The following is a 14,026-nucleotide window of genomic DNA, read 5'->3' on the forward strand; positions in this document are numbered from 1 at the left end:
AGTTTCCTTCTAATCCAAGGGATCATGCCTTCTAACTCTGCATTTATGTCTGCCTTCAATTTCTAAAGCATCTCTGTCTCATTCTCTGGTGTTACATCAAGCATGGCCTCTCTTAGCTTCTTCCCTTTGAAATGATATAAGAAGGATTTAAACTCCTTCAACCTAATGAATTGCTCTCTGCTTCTTCTTCCTCTCCCATCTCTTGCAACTGTTGTTTCTTCTCATCCAATTTCTAGTTTAAATCTTAGACTATCTGCATAACCTCCTCGGACTCCTTGTTCTAGAAGATATCCTAGGCTTCAACATACTCATGAAAGTAATCACCCAAATTTTGTTTTTTCTTGCCCTAGTGGATATAGCCCTCAAGGTCATAGTTCTTCTGACCTGTGTGCTCATAGAGGTTGTAATCTTCTATAAACCTCTTTTCAATGATCTCATATGCCTTTGTGGAGACAACTGTGAAATCAAAAAAATGTAAGGTCCTGGGCAAGAAAACTTGCTTGTGAGAACCTCCAAAATGTTGTGCATTTGAGACACTAATCTACCTTACAATCTCCTGGTAAGCGATTCTATTAGTTGCAAGCTTTGGCAGCACATAAGGAACTCCTTCAAATCCAAAAACTCTAACATAGGTGAGGTCCTGGCACACATACCAGTCACCCCAATTGTGGTTTACTCTGGTATCCCCATGATCATGGGGTCTAAGCAGTCTTTTGATTTCATCCGAAAATGACCAATCAAAACAGACTCCAAAAGCTCTAAATAAAGGTTGCACAAAATTTCTTCAAACTTGATATAGTCAGATCTCATGAAACGTGAATCCCACAGTGACCAATATAACTGTATGGGCTGCTCCTCTCCATCTTTACCACAAATATTCAACTTTATCTCCTCAGGCCACATTCCCCTGAATCGAACATAAAACAAGACAACATGCATTAACAAAGAATAAAACTTAAAAGATTTTCCAGGGTTATTATGAAGGCTTAAGAAACCCTCATGTATCTTCTCAACAAAATAATAAGCATAGTCGAATTGTCTCAGCTCATGCATCTGTGTGCCGGCAGCAAGGACCAAAGGTCCTATTCGAGCTATATCTAGGACTTCAACTCCTCCCACTTGACTGCACACCATATAGGTATACTGCATATACTATCTAGAGATATTAATATTAAATGGGGGCCCATCCTCTTCTATAAATTTTCCCTTTTCACCCTTATGAATGGCCAAATTCCACCCATTGTACATGGTATCCATCTTTGTATACTCTTCTTCTAGTTTCTCAAAAGACAAAGGAACATCAGAGTCAAAACCTAGACCAAAAATCTCCTAGATGGTGGCTACCGAGATGTGGATGAATGCATTGCCATTTGGGAATTGAATACATCTTTTTGTAGCATTGTAGGCCCTAGCCAACATTTTCATCAGTTGGACATTCACAAAGATGTTAGGGACTACAAGCTTACCCAATCCAATTGTCCATGGGTTTGAAATTAGGGTCAGCTTATTTCTCCTTGAATAATGATACAAGAACAATTTGTGACCTCTAATCCTAGTCCAGACATCACCAATTTCCTTGAAATAATCCTCTAATTGGTCACAGATGGGTAGGTTAACCTTTGATCTCCGAGATTTGGCTCCCAGTGATTTCTTTTAATCAATCATATCCTGGTTCAACTTTCATTTTTGCACACCTTCTCCCCCTTTACACTTCTTAGAAGTGCTTTCAGAGACCTCTGTGACCTTCCTCTTGCCCTTGGAACTAGAACCCTCCATATTTGAATCCTTCAATCTTTCAACAATTCGATTCTCTATAGTTTAACTTTGTTTCAATCTCTCTATTAGTTTCAAACTGTTATGCAAAATCCTTGTACCGACTCTTTATATATAGATTTGACGGATTAGAAGCATTTACTCAATTGAAATCTTTCTATGATTTGTCTCGTGTGAACACCAATCTACCTGTTCTCTAAATTTAATAATGGCAGGTTGATTTGTTTGTAATCAAACTTTACAATGGCTAGTCGGGATAACTTTTCCAATAATTCAACCAGTTGGCACCACCCGTCCTTTCGATCGGCATAAGTCTCACTGATCACTTCGCCTCCTGGTTATGTTCTACTTTCACCTTTATATCACATTAGCGTATGTCATTCTGATACACCTTCCTTGTATTCCTCTGTGGCATTCTGCCATCGAGTTTCAGCATAGCTCCAAATATGTTCCTCTGATAGAAAATGTTATTTCAATGAATCCTCCTTAGTAATTTGTATCTCATTTGTTGTATTGGGTCACTTTATCAGGTATCAGAACTGATGGACTTGAAAAGCACTGAGAAGGGGGGGTGAATTAGTGACACCACATAAAACACTACTTCAAACACTAACCAGTATATGAACTTAATTAAGCATTTAAACAAAATACATGCTATCTAAAATGATATAACAACATCCACCATAACACAAGTGTTTATACATGGAAAACCCAAATAGGTAAAAACCACGGTGAGATGGAACTCACAAGTTAACTATCTATAGTAATAAACAACTGATCGGTTAAGGTCTTACAAAGTGCTCTGCTAGGAGTGAATCATGTTAGATATCCCAAGCTTGATTAGAAGCTTATACCCTATTAAGAGTACTACCCTGTTAGGAGTAACCTCGCTGGAGGATTTGAGAATCCAAACTAATGGATCACATTGTTAGAGGATTTGTACAATGAATCTTGTTAGAGCTTACCCAGTTAGGGGATTTGATTATGTTGTAATGATTAGAAAACAACAAGAATGGTTTGATCTATTCTGAGTAGTACAATACTTTCTTGATCAGATCATTCTAAGTACATTCAACACTTCTCTTCATCATAACACTTATTGCTCTTCAACAAAAGCTTTCACCTTTTTGCATATCAGTATTCTCATAATCTCCTCTCTATCACTATATATTTCAAATTATTCACTAAGATGTCTTAATATAGACATTCAAATCTTATGTCGTCCTAAAGAAATCAAAACACAATTTCCTAGGTGTAGTGTATCTAGACAAGTAATCGTAACTCATCACAAAAATGACCGTTAAGAAGTCGATGCTGATAACTCATCACAAAATCAGATACCAGTTAGAATAGTCAATATCGGTTGGAACAAAACATGTGATCTATTGTCCTAGAATCTTCCACTTGATCTCCATCTTCATCTTCATCTTCATTTTGATGTCAACTTAGTGTAGCCACAGGTTATCTCTTAAGCACATACCGGTTGACACAGAGTACCGGTTAGAGATAAACCTTAAACATACCAGTTGACAGTGTGAACCAATTGAAGTTACACCGGTAGTCAATGTAATCATATGTGTGTGTGAGAGTGTTTCATCAATGACAACAAGTGATAAATGCATTACAATCATCATCAAGCCAATAGGAACAACTCATTTTATGTTTCTCCAATGACCCGATGACATTTACCTCATGCTTGCGCTTCTTTTTATCTCTCTGGTCTATCAGCATATGTTTTCCCGATGAAACCTCCCTCTTGTTTATCATGTTGCAAAACTTATCGGGTGTTGGGACAACCCTTCCTATGCTTCTCCGATGACCCAATGATATCAGGCTCCAACCTATTATTTTCAGGTCCATTGGCTTACTCCAACTTGCTTATTTGTTTGCAATCAGACTTCGCAATGGCTAGTTGGGATAAATTTTCCAATAATTTAACTAGTTGGTGCCACCTGTCCTTTCGGTCGGCATAAGTCTCACCGATCACTTCACCTCCTAGCTATATTCTACTTTAACCTTTATATCATATCGACATATGTCATTTTGATACACCCTCTTTTTATTCCTTCGTGGCATTTTGCCCATTAGGTTTTGGCATAGCTCCAAATATGTTCCTCTGATAGAAAATGTTATTTTGATGAATCCTCCTTAGTAATCTGTATCTCATTTGTTACATTGGGTCACTTTATTGGGTATCAGAACAACTTGTTTTATGTTTCTCCAATGACCCGATGACATTTACCTCATGCTTGCGCTTATTTTTATCTCTCTGGTCTATCAGCATATGTTTTCCTGATGAAACCTCCCTCTTGTTTACCGTGTTTCAAAACTCATCAGGTGTCGAGACAACCCTTCTTGCGCTTCTCTGATGACCTGATGATATCAGGCTCCAACCTTCTTATTTTCAGGTTCATTGGCTTATCCTTCCTCGATGAGGTATCCTAATCTGATAACCATTTCAGATTCCTCATCGGGTATTAGCGTAACTAAAAAATACCTTTCACCAATGGTTTAAGTTATCCCACTGACTTTGTATTTTCTGCTTCTTCGTATTGCCTCATCAGAGTGAGTCATGTCAATGACACCGCCTTTGCTACTTACCCATCGGGTATCGGAGTAGCATGGGATGACATTCTTTGATGACCCGATGACATCACTGACCTCTACTTTGTATTCTCCTTCATTGGTAGTAGATGTGCCAAAAATATCATCGGTTATCGACATAACATTTTTTGCATGCCACCGATGTGTGAATGTTATGCCAATAGGTTCTTTCATGGTCTATGCTAGTTGGTCTAGTCGGTGTAACTTACACCGATAGCTTAAATTTGAAAATTTTAATAATCAAGCTCCTCTTATTATATCATTTGCACTTGCAACCCTCCAAGGAAACTTCATACATTCTAATAAATGACAAAGACCATCGCATAGGCCTAGAGAATTCCCTATAAGGATCCCAATACTATTATGATGCAAATTCCTTATCTAGTCCCTATTCGATGCCAACCCTTAGCATGCCCTAGCAGTACTTGTCCAATTCTGAAAAATAGGTCGCGGTAGGGTTTTCTTGGTACTGCAACATACTTCCTACACATAAAATCCAACAATAAATGCTCTTATGATCAAAATGTACATATAAAACATCAAAGAAATAGGACATAATATTTTATAAAAATATGTGCTAACAGTGGCTCTTTCTGGGGATGTATGTTGTTTTTAGGGACATAGCAAGATCTCAGCTATCTTTGGAAAGAAGACCAAACCATAAACAAAAATAAACCACAAAGGAAAACTAAACTACTATAGTACAAGAAATACTCTCAGCTCCTTAAGAGAAAAAATGTTTGAGGTACTGAGCATGCACTGGAAATTCCTGAATTTCACCATCAACATTTTGCAAGAAGTAAGAATTTCCCCCTCTCTTTTCCATTATGGCATACGGTCCTAGCCAAAGTGCTTCAAATTTTCCATGCTTTCCCTTGTCTTGATCTTTTTCATTCCATTTGAGAACCCACTCTCCTTCCTCAAAGGTCCTAATAGATGCTTTCTTATCATGTAATTCTTTTACCATCTTCTGCTTCTATATATTTTGTTCCTGAGCCTCTCTTCTGGACTCATCTAATTCAACCAACTGTATCAACATGTCTTCCATGAAATCAACATCCTCTAAATATCTTTCTAAGACAATTTTGTATATTGGGAGCAAGTTGTTTAGGGGTAATCATGCCTCTTTACCATAAACAAGCTGATAGGGGGCAAACCCTCTGGATTTCTGGATTGTTACACTATCTGCCCATACCGCCAAATTTAACTTTGAATCCCATGCCCTTTTGTTGTCACCTAACACCCTTTTAATGATTTTTAATAAGTTTTTGTTGCTAGATTCTGCTTGTTCATTCCCTTGGGGGTGATAGGGTGATGAATATGACAATGTAATTCCATAACTTTCACAAAAGTCAACAAATTCTTTTGATCTGAAACACATCCCATTATCTACAACAATTTTATGGGGTACCCCAAATCTTGTCAATATATTTTCCAAAAGAAACTTTGTTACCACCTTACTTGTTGCTTGCCTTGTAGGAATTGCCTCTACCCACTTGGTAAAGTAATCAGTGGCTACCAAAATCCATTTGTGTCCTCCACTAGATTTGTTTGTAATTTCTCCTATAAAGTCAACACCGCACATTTGAAAAGGTTCTTTAGTTTACATAGGTTTGAGTGGAAGAGCTCCATCATATTTAAGTTTTCCTGACAATTTCTAGGAAGCCTCACATCTTCTAATATAAGTATGATAGTCCTTAAAAAATTGTGGCCAATAATAACCGGCATTGAATATTTTATGGGTAGTAGTTTTTGCTAAAAAATGTCCCCCACATACACCTTCATGTAATTCTTTTAAAATAGATTGAGCTTGATAAATTTCCAAACAAAATAAGAGGATACCATCCCTATTTTTCCAATACAAATCACCTTTAAGCAATACATACCTAGATGCCTGAAGCTAAAGTGTTCTTTTCTGACTGTCATTTGACTCCTCCGAACATTTCATGTGTTTTAAATAATAGACAACATTCTTATACCAAGGACACATCTCAATGCTTATTTGAGCCTCCTCTAACTCTATTTGATTTATCTGTGTTTCTTCCAAATTTGATTCTATCATTAGTTTAGCCAATCCTTGACCTCTTACCAATTTATTAATTTGGATATCAATGATGAATTCCTGAATTTGATTGATCCATCTGCATCTTCTCCCAATAGTTTCAGTCTGTCTGAAAATATCTTTGACTACTACATTAGGGACATATGCAATGACATTAGCTCCCACTAAATAGGGTCTAAAAGATTTTATAGATTTTACTAGGGCATATGCTTGTTTCTCATTTATATCATAATTTAACTTAGAAGCTTGTAGTGTCTTGCTAAAAAATGCCACTAGTTGTTCATGACCTTCATCATTCTTTTGTAACATAACTGTAGCAATAGTATGAAATGAAGCAAAAGAAAATACTTGAAAAGGTTTATAGAAGTCAAGAGACTTAAGTACAAGTTCTTCCTTGATGGCCCTTTTAATTTTCACAAAGGCCTCAATTTCTTCATAAGTCCATTTTATCTCTACACCCTTTTTTAACATGTTTGCAATAGGTTTGACAATTTCAGAAAAATTTGATAAAAAATTTTCTAACAAAATTAATTTGTCCAAAAAATGATTGAATAGCTTTGACTGTTTTAGGGATCTGAATTTTGTCAATAGCTGAAATTCTCTCAGGGTCAATCCTTACTCCATCTTTAGATACAATATGACCTTGCAATTTACCTTCAATGACTCCAAAGTGAGACTTTTTTGGATTTAAATAAATGCCATAATCCAATGCTTTGATGAAAATTTTCTCTAGGTTATTACAGTAGTTTTCTGCTTTCTTGGAGTATGCAGTCAAATCATCCTGGTATACAACCAAAATGTAATCAATGAGACCTTTAAAAGACACATCCATGGTCCTTTGAAAAGTAGCTCTAGCATTGGTAAGCCCGAATGGCATCCTGGCATACACATATGTGCCCCATGGTGTGGAGAAAGTTGTTTTTTATTTTTCTGATTCCTTAACCTTCACCTGATTGTAACCAAAGAACCAATCCATCATAGAATGTAATTTATTCCCTGTTACTTTTTGCAGCAAAGCTTCCATATTTGGCAGACCATAATTATCTTTCAAGGATGATATATTTAAATTTCTAAAATCCACACACAATCTGATATCACCATTTTTCTTTCTAACAGGCACCAAGTTTGACACCCATGTGGAATACCTTATAGGCTCTATAATCCCTGCATTCCTCATCTTCATCAATTATTCCTTCATCTTGGGATCCAATGTGGGATTTATGTGCCTTTTCTTTTCCCTAAATGGTTTTGTATCTGGTTTCAATGGGATTTCATGTCGGAACAAATCCTCTTTGTATGCCTTGAGATCATCATATGTCCAAGCAAAATCATGTCTGTATTTTCTTAATAGATTTATTAATGCTGTCCTAATTTTTGGTGTAATCTTCCTCCCAATGTAAACCTCTCTAGGATTGTTCTCACTTCCCAAGTTTATTTTTTCTACTTCCTCACAACTTCCAGTGTTGGGCTTGAAATTTTTCATATCCTTATTATCAAACATCCTCTCTAGTTCCACCAACCCTTTGGGAATCTTGTTTGTTTTAAGTTGTAAGATATTTTTTCCAAATAGAGATTCTTTACCACTCTCCTCTTCCACATATGCATTCCAATCCATATGACGGCCTTCATACTGATCTTCACAAAACAAAAACTTCAAAAGATCCCTATCAACATCAAATATCTGCCAATTTTTTATGTTATCTGGTATTGCAGGTCTAGTTTTTATTTCAACTTGGGTGATGTCATCAAAAGGAATATCATTATGTTTAATTGCTAAGTTAGCCATAAAATCAGCCAAAATATTGTTAGATCTTTCAATCCATGTTATAGAAAATGCATCAAAAAAATCAATTGAATCCCACACCTCATTTCTGTAATTTCAAAGCCTCATATTTCTAGTGGTGGATATTTCCCTTATTTGAGATACGACTAACTCTGAATCACCATAAACTGTTAATAATTTAATACCATATTTACTTTCCATCCTAAGGCCTAACAAGAGTGATTCATATTCAATGACATTGTTTGTACATTCAAAAGCTAACAAGAAAGAATATTTGAATGATCTTCCATTAGAAGAAATAAAATTTACACCAGCTCCATTTCCTTCTTTACTGCAAGCATCATCAAAATACATTTTCCAAATCTTATCCTCATGCAATTCAATAGTATTTTCAAACTTGTCAGTTTTGTATTGAATGGGTTTAGAAATACTTACCTGAAAATTATCTATATCTGTTTGGAAAAAACATGTTGTCTCATTAGAATCAACTTCCTCTATCAGGTAGAATGATCTCAGCTCTTTTTCAATCCTTACATTGGCCCCTTTTATTGAGATGGTGTCATATGAATGATCTAGCTGGACATTCCCTCCCACCAAATTTCACCATTACCTTGATAACAACATCCCATAATTTGGCGGAACTTGCACAATAGTGATGTTTGTTTTATATGACGTATCAAGGTATACTGGAAATCAAAACTCCACATCCTTCATAATTCCAACAACTAGGACTGATCTGTTATCCATAGCATAGCATTTCCCATAGTGATTGTCCACATGCATCACAAGTTCTTTCATGACATCTTCTGGCATTATGTTCACGACTGCACCTGAATCTATCATACAATTCTAAACCATTTTATTGTTAATCATCAAAGTTAGATAAAAAGGATCAACCTGGGTAAGATTCTCCATGATAGAAGTTCCCAAATAGACAACAAGTGGATCTTTAGCTTTTGGCTTATGATCCTCTTTATTTACTTCACCAACATTAGACAAAATCTTGATTGTTTCATGTTTGTAATCAGGAAATTTCATTACTTCAAGCAAGGGCACAGATATTTTCACCTGCGATAAAGCCTAAGACATAAATGATCCACAATTTGAGAGTGGCTTACTAATATGTTTCTTTTCAATTGTCTTTGTTAATTTCAGAGGTTCTGTTTGTTTGTCCTTTCTACTGCAACTTCCTTTTCCTTTTTAGCGATGGTGTCTTTGTTTCCACTAGCTTTAGGAACCTTTGCAAATATCCCAGATGGATTTCCTTGTTCTAGGTTCACTATTATGTTTCTTAACTGATAATTGCTTTTTGCCTAAGCTACTGCTGCAATGGTATAGTCTTTCTTTTCTTAATCTATTAAGTTCCTCAAGGAATGTATTGGTTCTTCATTATGGAACAAACTCCTCAAGGATGGGATGTCCACCTCATCATCAGTAAAAACTTGTACACTATGTTGTTGGTTCTCTCTTCTCCATTGTACATCTGATGATTGCTCACCCTCAGATGAATCCTCATCCCTACCCCAAAATGGATCTGATGAAAGTACATTTACTGTGGGCTCATATCCATTCTCATGGTCCTTCTCTTCTGCAAAACCTTGAGCAATCATACATTGTTCCGCAACATGGGGTAAATTGCAGACTTCACACCTTGGATATTCTTCCACAAAATTGTTCTCCTTCTTCAATGGATTAGGAGTTTCTTTGCTTAGATTTGCATTCACTGGTTTACCATCTTTCCAGTTTGTATTATATGGCATGTCATGCAATCTTGGTCTATTGTAACTTATAGGCTTGTTACTTCTATATGGGGGCAGCTTCTCATTGTGATTTTTCTTACCCTTCATGTCCTTTAGCATGTCCATGATTTGACCAAACTCGTCCTTTTTTGTCATTCTAGGATTATATAATTTTGGATCATCTCTCTTGCAAATTCTCCTAGTGGCCTTTCTATTATTTTCAATGGTATTAGATGTTTTAAAAGCTTGCTACAAGGTAGTAGGTTTATGAGATAAGATCTCATAATGAGTCTTGTTGTCAAAAGCACTTAAATAAAAATCAATCAAAAATGAATTAACAAGTCTAATATCTCTCGGTATCGTATTAAGTACTTTATTAAATCTCTTATTAAATTCATAGACTAATTCATTCTGATTTTTCTTTATGCTAGTCAACTCATGAGATGCAAATGAAGTATCATTATGTTCTCCAAATTCCTCCAAGAATATTGTCATGAATTATTGCCAACTACCAATGCATCTATTAGGAAGATTCCTATATCATTCTCTTGCATCCTCTATTAGAGATTGAACAAATAGTTTCATAGAAACATCTTCGTGAGAGATTTCAAACTCTTCAATGGTATTTTTTACATTTACTACATGTTCTGCAGAATCAGTTCCATTTCCTATGAATTTAGGAATAGTTGACCTTTAATCATTTGTAATCTGATTCGGATATCCAACTATCCCACTGAAATCCAACTGTTTATACCTTTCAATGGTCATAGGTGGTCCGCAACCATAGTTGTTAATCTGATAGTTTCTATTTCCTCCATTATTACCATTGTTTCCATTGTTACCTCCACCATTATTGTTATTTTTATTTTGGTTGTCCCCATTACCATTGTTGCCATAGTTTCCATTATTGCTTATGTTGTTGATCCTATCTCTATTACTCCAGTTACCAATAATTTCCCTACTGTTAGTTCTTCTTTCACCATTATGATTATTGTATTGTCTATAATTATACTGGTTTTTGTTTTCATGGTAGGGTGTATTTTTCCATTTATCCCCTTTTTCATAATTATTATCCAAAACATTAGACAATGGATTATTATAGAACTTAAATGGTTGATCCAAGTTTCTCATGTGAGGGGGACTATACCTAGGGGTTGTTAGTCTACTTGCTTCATCTTTTCCCTTCTCTTCTTCAACCCTATTTTACTTAGGGCTTTGAATGGCATCTCTTTCTAATTCGAGTTTCTGCAGTACCCAATCTAGTTGTCTCTTAAGAGCCTTTGCCATTTTAGATTCATCTCCATTTAAGTTAGCCATTCTAAGAATAATTTCATCCAACTTCCTGTCCTCCTATTCCTCAGCAGTTAGGGTTTCATCATGACCACCTTTATTATCTTTTGTATTTAAGTTATAAAAAGGATTTTCCTCTAGATTTTCAAATTTATCACTAGATGGAGAACCATCCTCTCTATGAGGAAACTTCTTATAACCCCCAAATGCCATATTTGATACTGATTTCTTTTCTTTGTTTCTTCTTTTTGGACTCAATTGAACAATATTATTTTGTCCCTTGTGCAAAGACCTTCTACCCTGCATAAATCTTATTGACAAATTCCTAGGGGTTTCCCTTACTTTCTTGACATACCAATTATTACTCATATATTAAATGTAGAGTCGTCACCTCCTAAGAGGAATTATAATTTAATTAATCTTTTGGGATCCTTCCTCCAGTAGAGTCTAAAATGAAACCACCAGAAATTTTGAACGCTTCTTGTTACAACTCCCCAACAGAGTCGCCAATTTGTTGTGTGACTCAGATGCGGAAAACAAAACTTATCAAATCTTCAATGAAAAAACACTAGAGCTTCTAGGTGAATGTCAAACTATGTATGACAACTCCCCAGTAGAGTCACCAATCTGTTGGTTCCCAAAACCATAGATTGGAAATCCTAGAGCTTTGCCAAATCTCTTACTGATTTCTCAATCAGCCTTGGCAAACAAACAAGAATGGTCAAAGACCAAATTCCTCTGCACTTTAGGCTCCACTAGACCTAGGTGGGTATACCCTAATCTCCAAAGCATAAAGAGATTTCTTTATAGTGAATTTAAACTAGTTAATCTATCTATTTACAGGAATGGCAAACAATTTCCTGCAACTATGATTTATGTTGTGCTTTTAACTTATTTTTGGAACTAAGAGTAATTATGAAAGAACAAGGCAAGTAAAAACTAGTAATATATTTCTCTAGTGAGGACTTTGTGCACACCTAATATATTCACAAGAAACCAGAAACAAACCAGTGCCTTATCTAATAGTTTACATGTCACTTAATGGATAAATACTTGTAATCTTTGGAGATAGTATGAAGAAACAAACTATCACTGCAATATCCTCAATGTATGCTATGAGAACAACAAAAACAATTATGCTATCTCTATACCAATAGATGATAAAATATTACAACAAATGTTCTTTAGATTTATTCAAAAGATTTTAAATCATTAGCATCATATGACATGAAACGATCTGAAGATGAAAATAGAGAACCTTGTATATTAATTTTTGGGAACAATTGGTGTACAAAAAAATGTAGACTCATAGATACTTCATGATTACACTTGTTTGCACAAAATGGATTTTCATTTCTACAGACTTATCTTACATAACACTATAGGTTCCAATAGACAATATAAAAGGATAATAGTCCCCCATAGAGTACCAAATGACTCATCAGATATACATGACTTAGAAGATGCGAATGAAAGGACACACCCTTTCATTAGCATAAACTAAAACTAACAAAAAACTAATTGACTCCCTAATTGTTAAAAACATAATAAAATACAAATGACATAGACTAATGCTATTGTCCATCCGCTGACCACATTTCTAGATATGTCAAAAATATCCTTCGTTCTTGTATGTGCAGGTGTTGAAAATAAGATCCCTGACAGTGATCTCTATTGTAACAAAATTTTTGACATGTTCCCCTGTTTCATTCATGTCCAATGTATCAACATGGGCAATGCTAAGGGCTAAACTGAGTAGAGATCTGCACTCAGGTATTCCATAGGTTTTTGTCCTTCATGACTCATGTATCATCAACCATGCATGGAAATACATGATTAAAGATCTCTTTACACTCCTCATACTTAATATTTAAATCTGCTATGAATCCTTGATGAGTGTCAATTAGTTTGTTGACCTTGTTGATTCTTTTGTTACTCAAAGTCTAATCCTACAGGAGCATGTTTAACCTATCAAGGATCCTCTGGTGCAACACTGTGTTATCCATATTTTTCTGGTAAACGGTTTAGAATTCTTCCAATATCTTCTATAGATTTTCAAATCGTTTAGTCAATAAGACACATGATGTGTCTATCCTTATACTCTGCATCCTTTCTTTCATTTTTTTTGTTTTCCTTGTGCAGTTCTTCACACTTCTTTTTCAATTTAGATTCATCCACTATCTGGGGTATAGGTTGTCCCCTACTTCTCAAGAGTTCCTCATATAATGCTTTATACTTTCCTTCCTCTTTCACCAATATTTTCATTTATTCTTTATTTAGCTTCAAAATGTCAACCCCCATATCTTTTGTGACCATAGAATCAACCTCATTGACCTTTAACTTCATTATGTGTCCAAAAGATTTATCCACATCTATGATTTTCGGCCTTTTATCTGGTGGATATAGAGCCCATAGAAGAATGGCCTCATTATCTGGATCATACCTTGATCCAATAAAAATATCATCCACACCTTAGATATCCAATTTGAAATCCTTCTTGTCTGAATGCAATAAACTATCGAAAATGAAAGAAGCACTAAGGTCCCAGCCTCGAAAAAGAATTATTCTTCTTCTATTAGGAGTTGCCTTCCCCTCTAAGGGATCATGCCTTCCAACTCTGCATTTATGTCTGCCTTCAGTTTTCAAAGCATCTCTTCCTCATTCTCTGGTGTTACATCAGGCATGGCCTCTCTTAGCTTCTTCCCTTTGAAATGATATAAGAATGATTTAAACTCCTTTGACCTAATGAACTCATCATCAAATACAAAAGAGGTA

The sequence above is a fragment of the Cryptomeria japonica genome, chromosome 6 (assembly GCF_030272615.1).
Source record: "Cryptomeria japonica chromosome 6, Sugi_1.0, whole genome shotgun sequence".
In the NCBI taxonomy this organism is placed as follows: domain Eukaryota; kingdom Viridiplantae; phylum Streptophyta; class Pinopsida; order Cupressales; family Cupressaceae; genus Cryptomeria; species Cryptomeria japonica.